General features: G+C 44.3%; 1 protein-coding gene across 1 annotated transcript in view; it reads right to left on the reverse strand.

Moving 5' to 3' along the window:
* Window positions 1-12423, reverse strand: part of LOC144822772 (uncharacterized) — an 82109-nt gene extending 69686 nt beyond the window's left edge. Inside the window, exon 1 of the mRNA XM_078680644.1 lies at window positions 12257-12423. The gene's annotated coding sequence lies outside the window, so the exon portion shown is untranslated. The remainder of the gene's footprint in view (window positions 1-12256) is intronic.
* Window positions 12424-21616: the final 9193 nt, after the last annotated feature.

A 21616-nucleotide genomic window follows, 5' to 3' on the forward strand; every position in this document is an offset into this window, starting at 1 on the left:
GCCGTTCCTGACTTGTCATTCTGGCGCCATGAAAGTGCCTCTCTGCTTTAGTTAGAACGTCACATGCAGCACTAAAATGACCCTTTGGAAACCTGCAAGTTTACCGCTCCCGAATCTGCACTATTTTTTTTAATGGTTTCTGTTATCGCACTGGAGCAAGTATAATCATAAATGCAAAGCTTTTAGAGTCAGCAATCGATTGGGAGGGGGTCCTTATTGTTCATGCTGTGGTTGTCATCAGTACCTATGTGCTTTCCGGTGTCTGGCCAGCTAAAGAAAACTTAAAGCCCACACAAGGTGGTTTTACTATCACAGAAAGAGATCCTCTGAGGTAAATATGAGCATCCGAGCAGATCAGCTCCTACCGTGGAAAAAGTAGTAGAGGAACTTAAAGAAGTGCATTTTGTCTGCAGCAGTAACATAAAATCATTAGAAATCGTGTTTTAGATAGCCCTTGTTGACACTGGTGTTGCTGTGTCATGGTGCTGTAAACAGCAGATGTTCCCATTATCATTTTGTTGACCTGGCAATGATATGAGGCTAAGTTGGCACTACTAGGATACTGATATGTTACCAGTGGGCTGCCGGCCACACATCTCTGCAGCAGTCTCTTAATCCACCAAGCCATCTTACTGGCCAAGACAGTTATTATGGTGGTTGAGCGCACTTGTTTTGGCTATCACTTCGGCAAGGAAAGCCGACTGGACGATTCCCCTTTGATTGATCATAGACGTCCCTGAACCGTGCGGATGGTTAAAGCATACTTCACTCTCTCTACACCACTCTCTCTACACCCCTCTCTCTACACCCCTCTCTCTCTACACCCCTCTCTCTCTACACCCCTCTCTCTCTACACCCCTCTCTCTCTACACCCCTCTCTCTACACCCCTCTCTCTACACCCCTCTCTCTACACCCCTCTCTACAGCCCCCTCTTTACACACCCCTCTCTACACCCCCCCGCTCTACACCCCCCTCGCTCTACACCCCTTTCTTTCTACACCCCTCTCTCTACACCCCCTCTCTATCTATCTATCGCCCTCACTCTATCGCCCTCACTCTATCTATCTATCGCCCTCACTCTATCTATCTATCGCCCTCCCTCACTCTATCGCCCTCCCTCTATCGATCTATTGCCCTCCCTCTATCTATCGCACTCTATCTATCGCATCACCACAGCATCACTCAGCACCACCACAGCATCACTCAGGGGCAACACAACATCACTATGCGCTACCACAGCATCACTCGTCGCCACCACATCACGCAGCGCCACCACAGCATCAATCTGTGCAACCATTCAACAACAACTGGTTCAAATATGTTCTCTCAATGTTTCAAGCTTTATTACAAATGTTACAAAAAGATGTTAATATTTCACTTCTGTTCTTGGATTTTCGTCACAATAAAATACACTGAACATAATCTTCACAAAAGTTATTTACAAAAGTTTAAGCTATTGACATTATAAATTACAAGAACTTTTATTTAAGTATTAATTATTAAAAAAATAAAAGCCAGTTATTTGTAATATCAATACATCTAAGTCACGTAAATACAACACATATTGCATTACAAATGCCATAGGTGTGAAAAAATGGAGAAACCGCTGCACTCTCTCTTGTTCAATGTTATAAACGAAAAACTTATAAAAAGTTCCTCTTGGTTTGGGTGCTCGAGATGATCACCTCCTAGTCCATGAGGTGCAACAAAAATATGGCAAAAATGATGGAGCATCGCATCAATTTACGCACCATGAACCTTAAATCTTGCGTAGCAGCACATTACGTCAACCATTCGCATAATGTCAGCCAGATCCGGTTCTTGATTTTGGAAGTGGTCAACAAGACAGAAGGCAGAGACAATAATAAACATCTACTTCAACGAGAATTATTCTGGATATACAACTTGAAAGCCCTACACCCAAGGGGGCTTAATGAGAGACTGGAATACAGTTGTTTCCTGTAATACTGATACACTTGTTTGCAGCTCAGTGCTTTGTTTTCTCTCCATCTACTTACCTTCGCTCACACTAGTCTTTTTATTCACCTGTCTTTACACATAATCCTTTTTCTATTTTTAATTTTTAATTTCTAATTTTCCCTTCTTTTTCTTAGTGTTCATTTCTTTCTGTCTCTCTTCAACACTCACTTGACCTACATGTGCATTTTCACATTCTCTGTCCATTTCACATTCATCTTATTCATAATACGGTTTTCTCCCTTGTTCTCACTTTTCTTTTGTCTTTTTCACTACTTTAAACACTTTCCTGATATTGCCTACTCTCCCACCTTTAGATTCTTTTGAAGGTCCATGTTTCTCTGGACCTATGTTTGTCCTTTCTTTATTTTCATGTTTTTTCTCCCTGTTTCATTTGTTGCTTATTACAATTTTTTTGTCAAAGGTTTTTTTTGTCAAAAGGAGCTTATTACAATTTTTGAAATGTTTCTTACTATGTTTAATCGGTTTATTCCTTTTTTTTCAATGTATATTTTTTCGGACCTTTGTCAGTCCTTCTTTTATCTATAGTTTTTCACCCATCTCCTGCTGGGTTTATTCTGTAAAATTATTTACTGATTTCGCCCTCACTTGTTTTTTATTATCACTTTTTTATTTATCATCATTTTTATTATCCTATTTAATGAGGATCATCCACACTCGTGGGTTTAAGTTTACTTTGTATCAGCGCGTACATTTCACTTCTCACTGCTCGAGTCCAGTCTGTCTTTTATTTTTGTGGCGATTTCACTCGCACGTCATTTCAAACCGGCGTCTTCCGGGTTTCTCCATACTCGTTTACTTCGTGAGCACAATTCCTTTATCACGGATGCACGTTAATTCCATGTAGAGCGGGTAAGCGCTAATTTAAACTTACTTTAAAATCTTTTATGGCGTGCTTTAGAGAGAGGTATGGTTAACATATACCCATGGTTTCAGTTGGAGATTGTAACTTACACTTATGTTCTACATGTCCCCTCGTTCCCAGTAAGCGTAAGTATAGTGAATTATTCTCCGGGTTGCATTTTAAGCAAAATGACCAGAGCCACATTATGAATAGTATTTTGGTTGAGTTTAATTTTTCTTTTGCAAATAGCTTGGGAGTGAATCCTGAAACATTCTTTAAAGGTTCCAACATTTATGGCAAACAGGTTGTTCTTCAGTCATCGATTTACATTTTCGTTTCAACTCCTCTTCTTTGGTTAAAAAGCATACAGTAATGTGGTACCCACTAAGTAACCATAAACCTTTGAGGGTCATTTTGGGTTGGAGCTTTATTCCTAGTCCGGTCAATAACTGGGCTTTAAGCGAGGTGAAAGCCGCTGATCAAGGTCTAAGGCTAAAATGGAATAAAGTTATTCCAACTGCTTTTCATGGGACCCTACTGAAGTACTGCCTAAAGGTTTTCGAAGGTTGTTTGGGCATTGATTCCACACATGAGTTAATTTTTAACTCATATTATTCAATCTGTGAGAATGTGAAGAAAATCTTGAGTTTACCCTCAAAATCTAATCAAGATACTCAATGTCAGTGGTGTGACCACTTCTGTTCTAAAGCTCATCAGGATTTAGTAAGTGCTTTAAAATGGGTTCCAAGGTCACGATCTGAGGTGTCTTTCTGTAGGAAAATATACAAAGAGGCTATTAAAGCAAGGAAAATGACACTGTAACAAGAGGTCTGGGAATAGTTACAGTATGCTTGTGGTTTAAAAAATGTAGTCCTCTTTTGGGAAATGGTTCATCGTATTTTTTTTGTCTTCAACCCAGAAAAACTCGGAACTTCTTCAAATCTCACGAGCTAAATAGGTTAGTCATTTTGAGGGGGATCTACGATTTACCTGCTTTTTTCACTGGGGTGTGGAATTTATTAAAATATATACTTGTCCATGGGGCAGGTTGCTTCATAAATCTACTTGTCCTGTAACAAAATCCACTTGTCCATTTGGTGCCATGTCGGGCTGCATTATGGCAGCAATCTCATTATATAAGAGCTCTTATACAGCCTCTCTGATTATACCAGGGCATATATCATAGTAGTGTTTTAATACTAGTAATCATTTTATGTCGCCACGTTTCCGGAGATCTAGATACTGGGACTGATGATGGTGGTAAGCAGTAGTTGAAATGCCCTTTTCAGTCTGTGCAAACCTACTAACTTGCATGTTTTAAGGGTTTTCAACAAATCTTCTCTAATCTTTCCCATACTGAGAAATGTTGGAAATTTACTCCTGAGAGTGGCAGACGTAAACCTTCTTTCAGAGTTGGGGAAAAAAGTAGTTGGAGGGAAAATGAACTTTTAAACATCCAGGTTTTCACATGAGCAAATCTACACATGCATATTTGCTCATGCTAAAATGTAGTTCACAAATATTTTTGTAGAAGTACAATTTCTTGCCCTACTAATGTAAATTCTTGTGAATTCACGAAAGCCATATACCAAAAGGTGCACTTTTGAGACTTTCTTTAATAATTGGGCCCCTAATTTGGTCTGGCGTTAACCATGACCTTTTGTGTTTATTAAAATTCTCTCTCTCTCAGAATCGTCTGGCTTCACTGTGAGTGACAGCATTTTGCTCTTTCACAAGGAGCATATCGTACACAAAGTAGTTTTGTTCAGTGCCAGTAACTAATGTGGCAGTGTATGCTTTTTTGAGACCACAAACAATGTTTGCGTTTGCCAATGTTTGTTATAATGGTGAGGGCCCGGCAGCTCTCACATCAATAAGGTTTTACAAAAGCCATGCCAAAACAAGTCACGCATTGCCAAACCTAAAAAGCTGACCACCAATGTCAGACCTACTGGCTTTGCCAAGGCTTGTTTTTTTTTGTTTCCCATAATCTTAATGAAACTGGTTACACAAAATTTACAATATGAATTTTACAGTAGTTTAGCAAAATGTTTTTTTCCCTACTTTCATTTTTTAGAAACATTTTATATTGCAAGTAAGGAAACATTAATCTTGCTTTCAAGCTTCTGCAAATATTTGCATCTAATCAGAGAGCATTCTGTGAGCATCATGCAGCTAAACTTTGAACCCGCGTGTATACATTTTCATACTGGAACCTCTGTCAGTAGTGCAGTCAGAACGTACATTTACTTAGAGTGCTCACCCTAATAATAAAGGCTTTCAATTAATGAACCATAAATACAAGTTTGAACAGCATTAACACATGCACACAAATATTAACTTAACTACAAACAGTACACTTCCCTGATCCTTACTGTGGTACTGCAAACTGGCAGCCAAAGGGTTTGTGCTGCCGGGGGTTGGGCCTACTTGTCCCAAGGACAAAATACACATTCAAACTTGTTGCCCTTGACCCCAAACAATATGTCATGGGCGTCGGGCTATAGGAATTCCACATCCCTCATATAGCATTACCCTTCCCGAACTGTCTAAGGATTCCCATGTGCAGGTTTCACTAAAGAAGGTTATTGAGGCTAATAATTCATCCTCAAATAATAAAGGCCCAGGCCTGCTGATTTATTTCAGACAGGGGTTTCTCTTTGTTCTCCTGTTTATACTATCACTATCAATACTGTGTTAGTTTATGGCCTCCCTGAGTCAAGGTCCAAATCTGTGATAGTGCCTGTGTTTCAAAAGGGAGACAAGGATGACCCCTGCTGTTACAGGCAGTTCTCCTCAATAGATTCAATGGTCAAGATCATGGTGCATATAGTGCTTAACAAGCTGACGACATGGGTCTTGGAAAATAAGGTTCTTTCTGATATTCAGTATGGCTTCAGATCAGGCCTAGGTATGATTAATCAATATTAATAAACCTTCACTTAATCACAAACAAATACACTGCAGTCAAAAAGGCTTTGTTATATGTAGCATTTATGGAACCTAGGTCGGTGTTTGAGTTAATAGCGATAAACTGAGGAGTATTATGATCTCTTTGGGTTTTCAATTGGAAATTGCACTTTTACGCGAGACAGACACAAGTATTTATTAGCTTCAGTGAGATTTGTGCTTAGAGCGGAATGTGCGGCATCAATCAGATTAAAGAGAGGGGTTCCTGAGGGGTGTATCCTTGTTGCTTTTTTTTTCACCCTTTATATAAACCAGTTAGAAAACATTTTGACCGGGGGTTGACATGATGAGCCCTATATTGGTGGTCGACCAATGCCTGTGTTACTCTACCCTGATGATACTGTCTTATTAGGAAAAATGGCAGTAGGCCTCCAAAGTTTATTGGATTCGTTTGTGGCCTTTATGGATTTCTTGTATTCATCTATCAACTTTAGGAATTTTCATGTAACGATGATTGGTCCTAGACACACTAAATTGTGTATTTTCAAGGTGAAACACAGCTTAATCAATAAAGACGATGTATCCCCTCATTTAGTGTTATTTGACTCCTCTAGTACTTGCGCTTCACTTTTATATGCTAGTGCAATAAGTTATACAAGATCGATTTTTTGCCAAGTTTGAATTTGCTTCCAGGCTTGACAATAGTTCTATTGAGGCGATTTTAAAGACTTATGAGACCATATGTGTTTCTATTACCTCTTAAGGAAGTGATATTTGGGGCCTGTTAACATCCCTTGTCTTCAAACTGCTGAGAACCAATTCTTGAAACGGTTATCATGTCTCCCTAATAGCTCTGCCTCTTATCATCCATGAAGAGCTGGGAAGTTGGTTTTCTGACCGATATTCTTTACAGGCGACCTCTTTTGCAAAGCATCTCGGTTTGGCTGAATCCAGAAGCTGAGTTAAATTGACTGGTTATTAAGGACTGTCTCTTTGGACGGATCCGATAGAATTCCTTGGTTTTCCTATGTTAAGAGATATTATAAGGAACTAGGACGACCAGAAATGTTCTATGACCCTGAAAAACTTGTTACGGACGATTTGCTCTGGACAAAGGAAAAAATCATGGATCTCTACATGTTCAATACAGCAAAACTGGAACTAACCAAACTGTCTGTTAGATCTCAAAATATGCTGAGAACTGTGCCTACTCTTGAACCTTATCTGTGTTTAGGGTTTTCACTGACTGCATCACCGTTTTCCAATAACTAGGTTCAGACTCAATACGATTCACCATCTACTGATAGTACAAAGAGGATGGCAAAATGAATACTCTCTGGAACCATGTGCCTGTGATATTATTTTGAAACAGGGCACCAGTTTCGAAACTGTTATTTTTTAAGAACTTGTGCAAAAACAATTGTTGTTCCACTTTTGGTATGTATTTTACTCAGGTTAAACCTGTCTTATTATATTTAAAATTCTTTTCTGATTAACCTACCTGTTTTATGTGGCTTGTTTCCTTGCAGGTGCAGACAGATTGAGAAAAATCAATGGGTTGATTATGATGAATTGATATATTTGAAATTACTAGGATATCATAATTTATAAGAATCATGGCCACTTATTTTTATATGGTAAATGATCGATTCATATTTGTGTTTTAGGAGATATGATATATATATACACACACACTCTTTTAACAAGACATATTTTATTGTAGGCATGGTTGTTATTATTTATGTTTTTCTTTCTTTTTTTTTTTTTAAACCTTTATTATAGCATTCAAGAAAATACAGGCATGGGCCTACAACCGCGGGGGCTGGCCGCTAGATAAATGTAAATGTAAATGTACAGGAATTTATATAGCGCAAATCACCAAGCGGTTTCTAAGCGCTTGCTTAGGGAACCCGTCCTGGTATTCCCCTGTGAGATAACCCCGGCAGGGTATCCGCAAGGTGAAAGCCAGGCATCCCGCCGCGAGGGGCCGTTGTGGAGATTAAGCAAGCTATTGCCCAGAGTCGCAGAGTGTGAGCCCGTGAATCGAGTAGGCACCGGAGCGAGAATTGTCGAGTCCATGGACATTTTAGGACTCAAGACCCCGCCGGGCCGGGAATTGAACCCTGGTCCCGGGCTGACCTCTGCTTCCAGGTCTGCCTCCTCTAACCAGTGAGCCACACTTCTTAGATAGATTAAGGCCACCGATATTACAGTACTACACAGCCCATCAGCCAACAACCCAGAGGTTCGGCGGCGATTCAGGACAAAACTGGTATAAGAATGCAAAATTAAGTTTCAGAATGAGTCAGAGGTTTCGTTTTATATTATATGAGAAAGGATCAGGTGCCATACAATCAAACCAGATAATGCGGGGGGCAGGGTAAGAGACAGGATAGACACACAATAACCACTGTGATGGAGAAGCCGCGCCAAAGGATACAGATCGATGCAAATGAACACACAATATACATTCCATGTTGCGCCAATTCTCGGAGCCTGCCCACCCGGAAATCGGATATCAGAAAAGCATGAGCACTAGATACAAGCATAGGAGAAAAGTCCGAATGATTCATAGCTATACTGATCCTTAAAAAAGAAAAGGAAGGAAAAGAAAGGCCATAGAAAATAAAAAAGGCAAAATAAACCCCCCCCCCGTCCAGCCCCCCACCCTGCACCCCTGCAGATGGCTACAGCCTAACCCCACTAGCAGCGTGCCTGTCGCCCCTAATAGCTAAAACCCTAAAGGAAGGAAAAAGAATGGAGGAGGGCATAGACATTCGGGCACCTAGCCCCTTTAGACCCCCCGCCAGATACAGCCACCCCCTATCAATAAAAGAACACTTATGACAACAGTATAGAAGAGAGTAGAGGGTACCGGAAAACACCGCCCAGCCTCTTAGAGCAAGCAGTTACAGGTCGAACACTTGTGAAAGTCACTAATACCCTTCCCGACCTAGTCAATCCTAACCTTGGCCCTTCCGAACAAGAACACGGACCCCTCCCATCGAGACCCTAAGGCGCACAAAGAGGTAATAAAGGAGAGAAGAGTCATCAAAAAGCAATCCATGGCGACTCGCAGGCAGTAGGTCCACGGGAACCTTAGACGCTGAAGACCTCTCTCTCCTGGACGAACAGTCCCAATGTATTCTGCACAGGAGTCGTAGAGTCACCAAGAGAGGAGAAGACGACCACAAAGTTATTATTATTATTATTAAAATTTTATATAGCGCACAGCTACCCTTGGGCATCCCGGCGCTTTCTGGACTCAGTTAAAAAACAGTATGTTTAGTGCAGTTAAGCAGGGAAGAGGTAGGTTTTAAGACCTTTGCGAAATCGCAGTGTGCAAGTCTCAGCGCGCAATTCTAAAGGAAGCAAGTTCCAGAGCTTTGCTGTGTGAACTGAAAACCTTCTCCCGCCTGTCCTAGCCCTTTTAACTCTAGGAACTACAAGAAGATGTTTTTGATCGGACCGCAGTGTTCTACTGGCTTTATATGGGACCACTAGATTCCTCAAAATTGGAGGGCCCTTCCCCCGGAGGATTTTGTGGGCAGTGCAGAGTGCCTTAAAGTGAAAGGAAAGTCACAAACAAAAGTCTCCGGGAGGGGAACGCCTCTTGATATCTCCCCAGCCGGTAGTGGCGGAAGGTTCGGTGATACCATAACATCCTTGGGAACACCGTCTCCCAGGGCACCATCCGATGGTTCCAATGCCGGTTTCCTCACGGGGCTCTCGCACGGAGTCAAAATGGCCACGGCTTGCATGGCTGCAGATTCCTGTTTCAATCGTAAGGCCGGGTCCGGGTCCACCGGGAGCATCTCTGATAGGCACGAGTCCAATTTGCTCAATAAGACATCAACCTGTGATCGAAACGCCCAAATTTCCGCCAGTACTGACTTCAGCGATGGCTCATGCATCGTTCGATCCACGGTCTCATGCCCGATATCAATCCCAATCACCTCCCCGGGTGAATCCGGCATCCTCGGGGGGGACAAACAGGATCGCAAACATACAGATGCGGAGGGTGACCGGTCCTTGCTCGCAGCCACGGTCCACACCGTTAAGGCCACAGGTCAGAGGCCCCGAATCACGAACCCCGGCGGCCCCGATACCGGGTCCGCGGGACGGGAACCCCCACTCACAGCCAGCAATAAGCAGGATCACTCCTCCATCGATAATGAGCAATTGAAACGATCACCGCCAAATTCGGGCTTAAACAAAGCCTCCACTCCGGTTGACCGGACCCAGCCTGGTTCTTCTGGCCGATGTTGTTGCACTGCAGCCCGGCTGTGAAAGTACTCGAGGCCCCGGCTTCACCGCTGGAGCAGGCCGCAAACTTCAACACGACAGAACTTCTTCCAACAAACCGATAAAAGTTTCCGGATTTCACCATCGGAGTGCGGAACAGTTCATGCACACAGAGACTGGGCGTAAAGTCAGGATAATGTACAGGATATCGCGGCGGGTTACGGAGGTCGGCGGAGCCGGGAGCCTAAGCAGCCATCTTGTTTGCTGACGTAGCTCCTCCCCATGTTTTTCTTTCGTAAAGAACCAGATAAAGAAATATATTGATGTTGAAGCCTAATCATTAACATGAGTAAATCCCAAGCACAAAATTGTAAATGTCTCCCTCACAGGAAGGCCATGAAGGCATGGTCAGTCACAGTCAGATATAACCTAGCCTCTTAAAGCCAACTACAAACTGGCCTACGAGATTTTGAAACCTTTGCAGTCTTTCCAACTCTAAACTCTCTTTAAATGAGAAAATCTCTAAAATTGTTTTTTTTTTTCTATCTCAAATTGGTCAAAAGCGGTTTCTGTATTTCAAGCCCAAGTTACCCTCCCTCCGATTGGCCCAGTCTAGATTACACCACGGAGATTACCTTTATTTCCTCAATTCACAACGGAAACCACCTAGGAGTCTCCAAGGAGGGTGAAGTTGGGGTGTATGTGGTGGGTGATCCCATGGGAGGGATGCAATCAATTTTTGGGTGTGAGAAAGGCTTGCAGGGTAAGTTGATCGTTTAAAAAAAACATGTAGAGTACTAAAGCTGTGACCCACTCTAACACTTGCAGTTTTGATGCAAGCTCGCCATAGACACCCATGCCTGGCGAGCACAAGCTGAGTCTTGTATACTTTACAGCTCACTTTCGACAAGACCACCTCTCAATGTTGTGTGTTGGTCTAAAGTTATGATTCACTAGATCACTCACATCCATCTAATCCAACAGGCCATTGAGCAAGAAAGAAGTCTCAGTGCAGTGCAGTGAGCTCTCTTCGGGAACTGTCCACTTTGGGAAATGAAAAAACAAACTGGGTTTCTGAGTTTCTGCACAGTCATTAACACTCGCTTTTCAAACAATCACCAGGAGTGCGGGGTGGCAACTGTCAACATTGGGCTGGAAGGCCAAGTAATTGGTGATAGTGTGCTTTGTAAGCAACCTTGCTCTACCCATCACAAACCACCCTAGCCAAGTAGTCTTACACTTCCCATGACATCTAACCTTGCTGAATACCACAAACCATGCAATACCTATAATCCTGCACTCTATCTGTGATCTCTGCCGTAGCCAAGCCACAAAGCTCTGGCCAATTAACCCATCTTGCCAGGCCCCAGGTAGAAAAAGATGGAGTAATTAGTATTTGGAAATAGTGCTCATCTCTGGGAGATAGTGAACCCATCCAAGTTAGATTGTGGCCATTGGCTAGATCCCGGATAATGACATCTAACCATGGCCTACCCAGCAGCTTCAAATCACATTTGGCCCATGACTAGTTGTCCGGTGCCTCCCTGGCAGTACTTCCCCTGACATCTGTTAACCCGTTCATGCCCATGAACTCAGATGCAAATCCCACTCAGCACAAGCCTTCTACTCCTGCCATGACACCTAACAACCCAGCCCTTACCAAAGCTCATAGTCCTGGCTGATACCTACTAACTCAACTCGTCATCAGTCACACGGATCTATCGTCCCCTTCTAGTCCTGCTATTTACACCTACTATTCCCAGCCTTGCACTGCAACTCAACTTCAGTCTACAAATCATGCTATGATACGTGTGCCAACGAAGATTATATATATATATATATATATATATAATCTCCACGTCCACTAGTTCTGCCACCTCACATCTACAAACCAAGCTTTACCCATCAGCTGCTCGCCCCCCTCAGCCCAAATATCCAACTCACGCCCCTAGCACTACCATCCAATCATTTGTGCCCACACTTGATCCAGGTCCTTACACCTGCTAACTGGTTGCATCCAGCCTTTGCGCATGTCTCCTAGCCCTGTATCCATCTAATACCTGTTGTTTTTTTTTCTTGAGGGTTTTGAAGTCTATCGTGACACGTCATGGATATGAGGTAATTTTAGTGATGTATAAATAAATGCGCCTTCGACCTGCTTGTGTTCTCGCCTGGACTGGTCTGCTTTAGGGGTCCACCCTCCGCACGTCTAACCACCAACCCCGGAACGTGCAAAAGAGCCGACGCGTCCTTCCTACCTGTGAAGTCATCACTGGGGTGTGCTGGGCAGTGAGGGTACACAGCGTGCTTTCTGAAGGTGCAGACTGTGGCAGCCGCAAATCGAGGGCGCGGGAAGATTGTAAGGGCTGTGGACGATCAACAAGCCCCTTCTTCTTTCCGACCCCAGCGCGCGCCTTCAAGCCCCTCTAACCCGGGAAGCCTTTGTTCATCCCTGGAAGGGAGAGCGGGAGGAGGAGCCAAGAGGAAAGGAGGGGGGTTCCATCTCTCGGATGAACGCAACCCCTTCTACACGCTGTGTAGACACACACACCTCCTTCAGAAAACACAAAGAAGCGGTCTTTATTTGTGAGCGATGTGCAAACATCATCAACTCCGCAAGATAGGAAGGTGCGGGGCTGGACTGTGGGCTTCGAACCAGACCAGCCCAGTGTCATCTGCCGTACCGCCAGCTCAGATATTTAGCCAACAGCAGGCTGCAAACATTCGTGCTTTTACCTTTGACACTTTCTATTAGCTAAACAAGTCCACCGTATGTATATGTCCACACGTGCCACTGTTGGTGCTGTATATTAAGCATCTTCTGCCCGTCCCTATATTTTGGTTCTGGAACGTTCCACAGTGAAAGTCGAACCGAATTCTGGATGTCGCTCTGTGTGATTCGGGCGCATGAAAAAAAGCGTTCCAGTTTAAACTCACACAAATCGGTTCCAATTATTCTCTGCGACAATTGGCTTAATGCCTCGAACAGCATGGGACGTGGCACCAACGAGATGTATGCTCATAATCCTCCATTAATTAGTAAGTGTAAGCAGTTCACCGAGGCGTGGCTTAACGTTGCATTGTGGTACTTGTAGTAACGGTTATTACAAGTGAGATTAAACACAACTGTCAACTGCCATACATATAAATAGACTGGATATCCGCAGGAGATTCCCGATTTTTTACGTCAAAATGTCTTGATTTTAGCTGTCTCCCCTCCGAAATAGCTCCAGCTTCAATAGAAGCCAATGGTGAAAAATCCTTCCCCCCGATAGTTTTTTCTCCAAAAGTTACAACTTTCTTGTTACAAATTGTCGGCAAGTATAAACTACACGCATAGGAAGAGCCCCGGACGGAATGTGCGTCTTTCACCTGGTCTGAAAGAGGCTCGCTGAGCCTTTCATGTCTGGTGTTTATACCGTGGAGGAAACGCTGCTGAAACCTCTGTCTGCCCAGATCAGTTGACTACCCTTTCAGATTTAAGTTATTCCGACGCAAAATAAGTCCGATGTACTTCCGGTTTCTGTAACATATGGCCGAGTTCTTCCGGTCTGCGGTATGCTGGCTGCAGCTGCACAATATTTCTTTCTACTGGCTCCTCCGCATAGGACGGCACCTGCTTATTTGATATACTTTCATAGGTGCTGTTGCTTTCGCTGGGGATTTAACGGTTTTTACAAAGCACTACCTGCATTTCAAATCTAGTTGTGTGTGAAACGAACTGACAAACTGATTTTAAGATTCCATACTTACCGACGTTCTATGACCATACAGAGGGAGCGTTTTTCACGTTTCAAAAATGCTCATTAGCTTATGATTACATCACATAAGAATTTTTTTCTAGCTAATGCGTCGATTTTCAATACTTATAAAAGTTCAGCGAAGGGTTATAAAGCAGTTCAGAAATACGATGGCGCTCTACAGGTAGTGGTAGGGTGTTAGTTCGTGGAATATCAGTGGTTGGTGCTGCTTGATCTGAGCTAACCCTTGTCTCAGAGAAAGGAGGGAGAGAGGACCTCAACCCTCTGTATACATTACAACAATGTCAAACGCACACAACATATATCAGTTGATCGATTTAGTTTCGTAATCAGTTAATGTAAATATAAGATCCGACTCCAATGTTCATAACATCTTGGGTGTTTTATTCATCCAGTATGGGTCTTTGTTTAACAACATAACCAGCCGACACGTGTTTCGTCAATATCGGGGTGAACCCGTGACTCTTCAGGGCTGAGGAGTAATGGGATGAGGCTTGTACAGTCGGACCGGTGATAATTCCAACCCGGTCCTAATCGGGTGAGGAAATAAAAGACGCTCGAATAGGGTGACCAACTGGCATTGGTGCAAATTCAGGACGGTGAGTGTAAAAATTCAGGACAAAGGGTCAAAATTCAGGACACAAATTCAGGACAGGAGGTCAAAATTCAGGACAAAAATTCAGGACAAGTGGAGTTTTACAGACACATCAGAGGTCGCGCAATTGTATATAAGTTAGCCCAGCCATATCTAGACATATTCAGCCATTTGCAAACCTATCCATCATGTATCCTTCCATCTATCATTTCCTTCATCCATCCCTTCATCCATCCTTTCACTCATCCATCCATTATCCATCCGCCCTTTCACCCTATCCATCTGTACACTCATCCATCCACTCTTCTAACCATCCATCCATTCACTCATCCATCCAGCCATTTACCCTTTCACCCATCCAGCCATCCTTTCACTTACTCATCCATCCACCCAGTCACTCATCCTTCCACCCATTCACCCTTTCAGTCATCCATCATCCTCCCTTTCTCTCTCCATCGACTTTCACTTAGCAATCCTTCCTTCCATCCACCCAGCCATCCATCTACTCATCCGCTCATGAATCCATCCATTGACCGTATCACTCATCATCCGTTCTCTCATCCATTTATCCTTTCACTCCTTCACTCATCTATTCATCATTTTGTCCATCTACCTTCCCCTTCACTCACTCATCCATCCTTACATCCACCCTTTCACTCATCCGTCCATCCATTCGCCCTTGCACTTATCAATTTGTCAATCCATCCATCATTTCACTCATCCATCCACCCACTCACTCATCATCCACCTTTTCACTCATCCATCCTTTCACTCATCCATCCACCCTTTTACCCATCCAGCTACCCTTACACCCATACATCCAGCTATTTCCCTTTTTCTCTTCCATCCTTCCACTCACTCAACAATCCATCCATCAACTCCCATTATCCATCTATTCTATGTTTCATTCATCCATTCACTAATTCATCCAGCCATCCCTTCACTTACTCACTCGCCCACCTTTTCATATTAATTTTGAGCTGAGCCTTTTTGAGAAGAGGCCCATCAAGAACTTCACCCTCGCTGCAGGAGCCATTCCAGGACTGAGACAGGAGCCACCCGGGCGGAGACAGGATCCAACACAGGGGGGGGACAGGGGCCATCACTGGGGAGGCGGGGGGGGGGGGCAGGAGCCATCACAGGAGGGGGAACAGGATCCACCAGGGTGGGCACAGGGCTGGGCATGCAGTATTCTAGTATCATCTTGGTCTCTTCCAGGGTGGGGTAGGGCTCCTCACCCCCTCCTGGACAAGACAACGAGAGGACAAGCTCTGTTTCCAAAATGTTAGTTTTGCCCCCCCACCCCCCCACACTGATGTACAGTACTTACAGGAGATACTCCAAGAGAACTGATTTAACTGATTGCCCTCCATACTTTGTTAATCAGTGTGGGTGCGATTGTGCCAGTTCTTTATTTTATTACATTATACACTGCATGTTTGAAGAATCGAGGTTTGTTCACAATTTAGTGACAGTAATTGAGCTCTGTGAAAAGAACCACGTACTGCCTCGGTGTAATCAGGGGTTCTAGGATGTTTGGGGCCCGGGGCAGAAATGGAATGTCTCACACCAATTGCAGAGACGTGACGCATTCAGTGCTGTTTGCATCTGAATAGATGCCCCTGCTCCCTGAAGCTGCAGCCCCTCCCTCTGTCACCTTCAAGCACCTCTTAACAGCTCATCAAGGGCTGGAGGTGTGAGGGGTGCCATCCCGCTGTGACGCTCCAATGCAGCTGATCGGAGTCTGTTACTCCTGACCTCAACAGCATTGGAGTCAAGAAGAGAGGTTGTGCGACCAGTTAAAATTACGGACAAAAGGCGTCCGTTAAAGAATCCTTCACGGACAACGGACAGACGGCCGTAATTACGGACTGTCTGTGAAATTTACGGACGGTTGGTCACCCTACGCTCGAAGTAGTTGCTTCTTGAGCGTCTCAGTGGCGAGGGTTGGTTGGTAAAGTCCGCCGGAAGTCCGTGCTCGCTCGGGTAACTAAGACCGTCTTAGTTACCCGAGCGAGCACGGACTTCCTGCCACATCCATACCGTTAACAGAAGGTTCAGAGCTAGGGTAAGCGGATTTGCTTCCCTACTTTTTCCGACCGCGCACCCGGCGGCGGACTTTACCAACCAACCCTCGCCACTGAGACGCTCAAGAAGCAACTACTTCGAGCGTCTTTTATTTCCTCACCCGATTAGGACCGGGTTGGAATTATCACCGGTCCGACTGTACAAGCCTCATCCCATTACTCCTCAGCCCTGAAGAGTCACGGGTTCACCCCGATATTGACGAAACACGTGTCGGCTGGTTATGTTGTTAAACAAAGACCCATACTGGATGAATAAAACACCCAAGATGTTATGAACATTGGAGTCGGATCTTATATTTACATTAACTGATTACGAAACTAAATCGATCAACTGATATATGTTGTGTGCGTTTGACATTGTTGTAAGATTTTCAATACTATTAAGGACACGGCGGCGATGATTATGCTTCTTTTTCTTTGCTGAAGCAAAACAGCAGCCAATAAACTTTAAATCACATAACCCAGAAGGCATAGCCCGCCTCCTCTCCACCAATCAGGGGCGCAACTAGACCCGAACTTCTGGGGGGGGGGGCTAAGACTCCCAGCCTGGGCTGGCCCTGCATTGGTCGTGCACAATGCAACAGAGTTTTTTGGCACCCCTAGTCCACCATTTCCTTCTCCGTGAATTCCCTCACTACCACTCACCAACAATGCACCTCAACTCTCTGTAGCCCCTTTCTGACAAACATTTCATTTTTTTAATAGGGCTAGTCGTAGTTTAATCAGAATTAGTTCTGTGAGCTGCATGGTACACGTTATTTGTAGCAGGCACATTAACCCTCTGCGCTGCGTGGGTGACAGGAGTGCCCATGTGAGTGCGCGGTGAGCGATGTGACAGTGTGAGACTAGGGTGAGAGGAGTGACTGCAGGGTGAGTGAGGTGACCATATGAATTTGGGTGCGGATGTAAGTTCAGGGTGGGACGAATGAATGTATAGTTAGTGATGAACTTGTTTGAGTGAGATTGCAGAGTGAGCAGTGAGGGGGACAGGTGAGTGAAGTGTCCCATGAGTGCAGGGTGAGTAGTTTGCTGTGTGACTGCAGGATGAACAGCGCAGCATTGTGAATGCAGAGTGATCACTGTGAGTGCAGAGTGAACGGTGTACTCATGTGACCACAGGGTAATTGGAGGGAGAACGGTGTGAGTTCATGGCAAGTGGCGTAAGTGCAGTGTGGTCATTGTGAGTGCAGAGTGAATGGCGTGAGTGCATGGTGATCATTGTGAGTGCAGGGTGAGTTTGAAAGTAAAGGGCGAGAATGAAGAGTGAGTTGTCTGAATGCAAGGTGCATTCCCAGACACTTGAAGTAACTCAGCATGTTATTGAGGGCTGGCGTAGGGTTTCAGATATCAGTTAAAATATTGTTAATATGGCATTATTCAGGGACAAGGCCGGACTGGCCGTAGCGGACACTGGGCGTTTTCTCTGTGGGATGGACAGGTGGGGGCCAGTTTTGGAACGGTGGGTGCAGTTTTTGGTACAGGGTGCCGGTTTTGCAGCGGTGCTGCAATTGCGGCTCCATATACCAAAAGCAGCTACAGTGTTTTCCAGGCGCACCTCCCTCAGCCACCAGACCCTTCCTCCGCAGCCGGTCTAACTCAATTGCCAAGGCCAGTTTGCGTTCCCATTCCGGCCCTATTCAGGGATTGAGGGTGAAGGAAATAAATATTGTGCTCATCCTGCAACACACTTCCAGTCTTGTGATTAGGGTTGCCAGCTCATTATATTGATGTCCCAGACTTTACAATAATAATCAGTCACCTGAAGCCTATTTTCAGCACTTATTTGTGCATACTTGGAACAGCAAATATAAGTAGAACTTATTTTTAATTGTGTTCTATGGCTGCCTGAATGATCCATGACTGATAATTAAAGGGAAAAAAGACAGAAAAGGCACTTTACTAATGAATACATATGATTTTATATATAATCCTATTTAGTGTCAAGACAAAGCCTTTGCAGGCTCTTTAAACAACAATGGGCTGGTATCTTCTTTTGGTAACCCTACTTTATATTTCATTTCATGAAATGCATTCTCACACTACGGCAGTAAAAATAAAATCCAAATGTAATGAATGGGGGCCCAGGGGGTACTGGAACCAGCAAAAAACAAAGCCTTGTTAAACAGTATAGAAAGGTATGTAAATATGCAAATGGTCTTTCAAACACTGTGAAAAAGTCAGACACTGCCCAGCCGAGCCTACAGCAGCTCGAGCTGCAGCAGCTCGGGCTGAGACACACAACAGTGGTGTGTTGGGGGGGGAGGGGAGTTTAAAGCCCCTTCAGCCCTATGGGCGTGCCTCGCCTGCCACCAATCTACATGCACCCATTCGGGTATATAACACTGGATCACTTAAGTCTGTTCTCCTACGTTGCCAACCAGAAAGTTAAACCATGAACATCAAACTGCAGAACTTCTTCTGACTGCCTTTTGTCACCAGCTCCACAAACAGAAGGAATTCTCCCGTCGTCCACCGAAACAGTGGTCTTTGTCCTTCAAAACCCTTCAGGTCGTCTTGTTCTCAGTGCCGGAAAAAGAAACAAAAGCCATAATATCTCATGTCTAAAAAGACGTCATCAACTTTGGGAGGGAATTCATAACAAATCATTAAAGCATGTGTTAATATACATTTGATATTCAATATATATTCAAATACCAGTCAATAAAGCAATACATTAATTCCTAGGGTGGGATATTCATCATCTCCGTGTCCTTAATAGAATTGAAAATTCTTGACGCGTTAACTAGATTTTTTTTTTGATTCTATGTCAGGAAACAGAGGCTTCTGATTATACTAGTTTAAAGTTTTGCGACTTCATTAGATGCTACATCCTCAATTGGTTTATGATAAAATATTTTGAATGTCGAATAAGTAGATCAATCTGCTGCAGGCATAATGGCCTCGAAACAAGATCCACTTATAAGGCCTATGAAGCCATAGCTCCCCTCAATGAATGAGCCCAAAAGATGGAGACGTCAACACCGGCTTCACCCACTAACCATTTGACCCATCTGGCCATAGTCGCTGAAGAGACTGGGCGGAAAGGTTTCTGTAAGGATATCAACAATTAACCTGTCACATCATTTCTTAATTCACAGGTGCAATCCTTGTAGCATTTCAAACATTGTGCTACACATAATTTTCTGTAATATGGAAAAGCAGAATAACGCACACATTAGGAATTCGTCTTAGTCCGTTTAGAAATTGTAAAAGACACTGCTGAAGGAGTAAATAATCTACCTGCCAAATCCAAGGCCCGTACATCCGAGACTCATCTGCAGGAAATGAGACACAACAACAGATTACGTTTCTCTGACAACTGTCTGTGTGAAAGCCCTTCTTTCGCCGGCCAGTTCCTGAGAAAACGAAGCACCACATCTACATCCCACACTGTGGAATATCTAGGTTCTTGTTGTCTCACCTAGCTTTAGACAAGCAAGTGTTCCCCCACTAGTTTTCCCTCCACGTGGGGGTGGCCCGCCAAAATCACGGAATGAAAATTATTGACCGTCCTATAGGCCAGTCCCTGACTAGCCTCATCTGAAAGAAAATTCACAATCATATGGATACCGGATCCCAAGGGATCCACCTGTCATTCACAACACGAACAAACCCATCTACGCCAAGCCAATTCGTAATGTTTGTGTGTGGCGGGAGCCAAAACTGACAGAAAAAAACATTGCGTCTTGCAAAACTCCCGGCACTTGCCAGCGTCTCCCAAAAGTCTCCAGGCCATGAGGGACAATTGTCCCCGAATCACCAACGGATGTGAACCTCCGATCGTATCCTGCAGAATTTCCAGGAATGATAGAAGATGCACCGGAGTGGCAAACACCAGGGTTAACGTAATCGGGAACCATGACTGCGCTTTCCAATAAGGATTTATCAAGATTAGCTCCGCTCCCTGTCGACGAACTTGCACCAGCACTCTCTGAATCATGGAAATGGGGCAAAGGCATTAAGCGTGCCCATCGTCCAGGACTGAAGAAATGCATCCGCGTTGAGCTCCAACTGTGAAATTGGGGTATTTGAGTGTTTAATCGAGCTGCAAAAAGGTCTATTGTGCATGGACCTCATTTCAAGTTCAACTGTTGAAACACTCTGGGATGCAGTCTCCAATTGCTGAAATCCTGGAGTAATCAGGAGTTCCAATCCGCCACCACATTTGAGCTGCCCGGAATGTATTCCACTGTCACTGAGTTATGATGTTGAAGGCAGTAGTGGCAAAAGTCCTTGGCTCTTTCAGCCAGTAGAAGTGACCTTGTGTTCCCCAAACGATTGATGTACCATACCGCTGAGACATTGTCCATTCACAGAAGGATACTACAAATCGTTTCCTGTGCGGATAGAGCCCAAATAGGGAAATAACCCACTAGGAGTTCCAGACAATTGATATGCAGTTGCAGTTCCTCTGGGAACCATCTGCCCCACGTCCCCACCGACCCACAATGGGCTCCGGAGCCCCATCGGCTGGCAGCCGATTCTCTCACTACTTCCGGAATTTATGTGAAAATGGTCTTGCCATACCAGATATCCATATGATCCAAGAGTATTTCCGTCCTGGCCTTCTTCGATAGGACAATTTGCTCTGAGTAACTCAAGCCCATGCGAAGATACAAGATTTTCAACCGCTGCAGAGGCCAGTAATGCAGAGGGCTCGGCAATATTGCCTGAATCAAGGAGGCTAAAATTCCCAACAGGCGAGCCAGAATCCCCAAGGATATAGTCGGAGAGGCAAGCGCTCTCCTCAACTCTTTCCTGATCGAAATCCACTTTTTCAGGGGAAGCAACAGTTGTGTCAACACAGAGTCCACCAGGAACCCCAGAAACTCCATCAACAGGGATCATGACCGACTTGTCCATGTTGATGACGAATCCCAGATGCCGTAGGAGCTGGGTCGTTTAAGATGAGTGGGGTAACTATCTCAGAACTATGTGCCCTGACTAGAACATCATCTAGATAAATGATCAGCCAAACTCCTCTCTCCTGAAGATATTGTACTACTGACTTGAGCAGCTTGGTGAAACACCAAGGGGAGGAGAGGCCGAACAGCATGGCGATAAACTCGAACAATTGATGTTGCCATTAAAACTGTAGGAACCAACGATGAGGTGGGAAGATAGGCACTGCCAAATATGCGTCCTTGAGGTCGAGATGCAACATCTGATCCCCTT

The sequence above is a fragment of the Lissotriton helveticus genome, chromosome 1_1, assembly GCF_964261635.1.
Source record: "Lissotriton helveticus chromosome 1_1, aLisHel1.1, whole genome shotgun sequence".
In the NCBI taxonomy this organism is placed as follows: domain Eukaryota; kingdom Metazoa; phylum Chordata; class Amphibia; order Caudata; family Salamandridae; genus Lissotriton; species Lissotriton helveticus.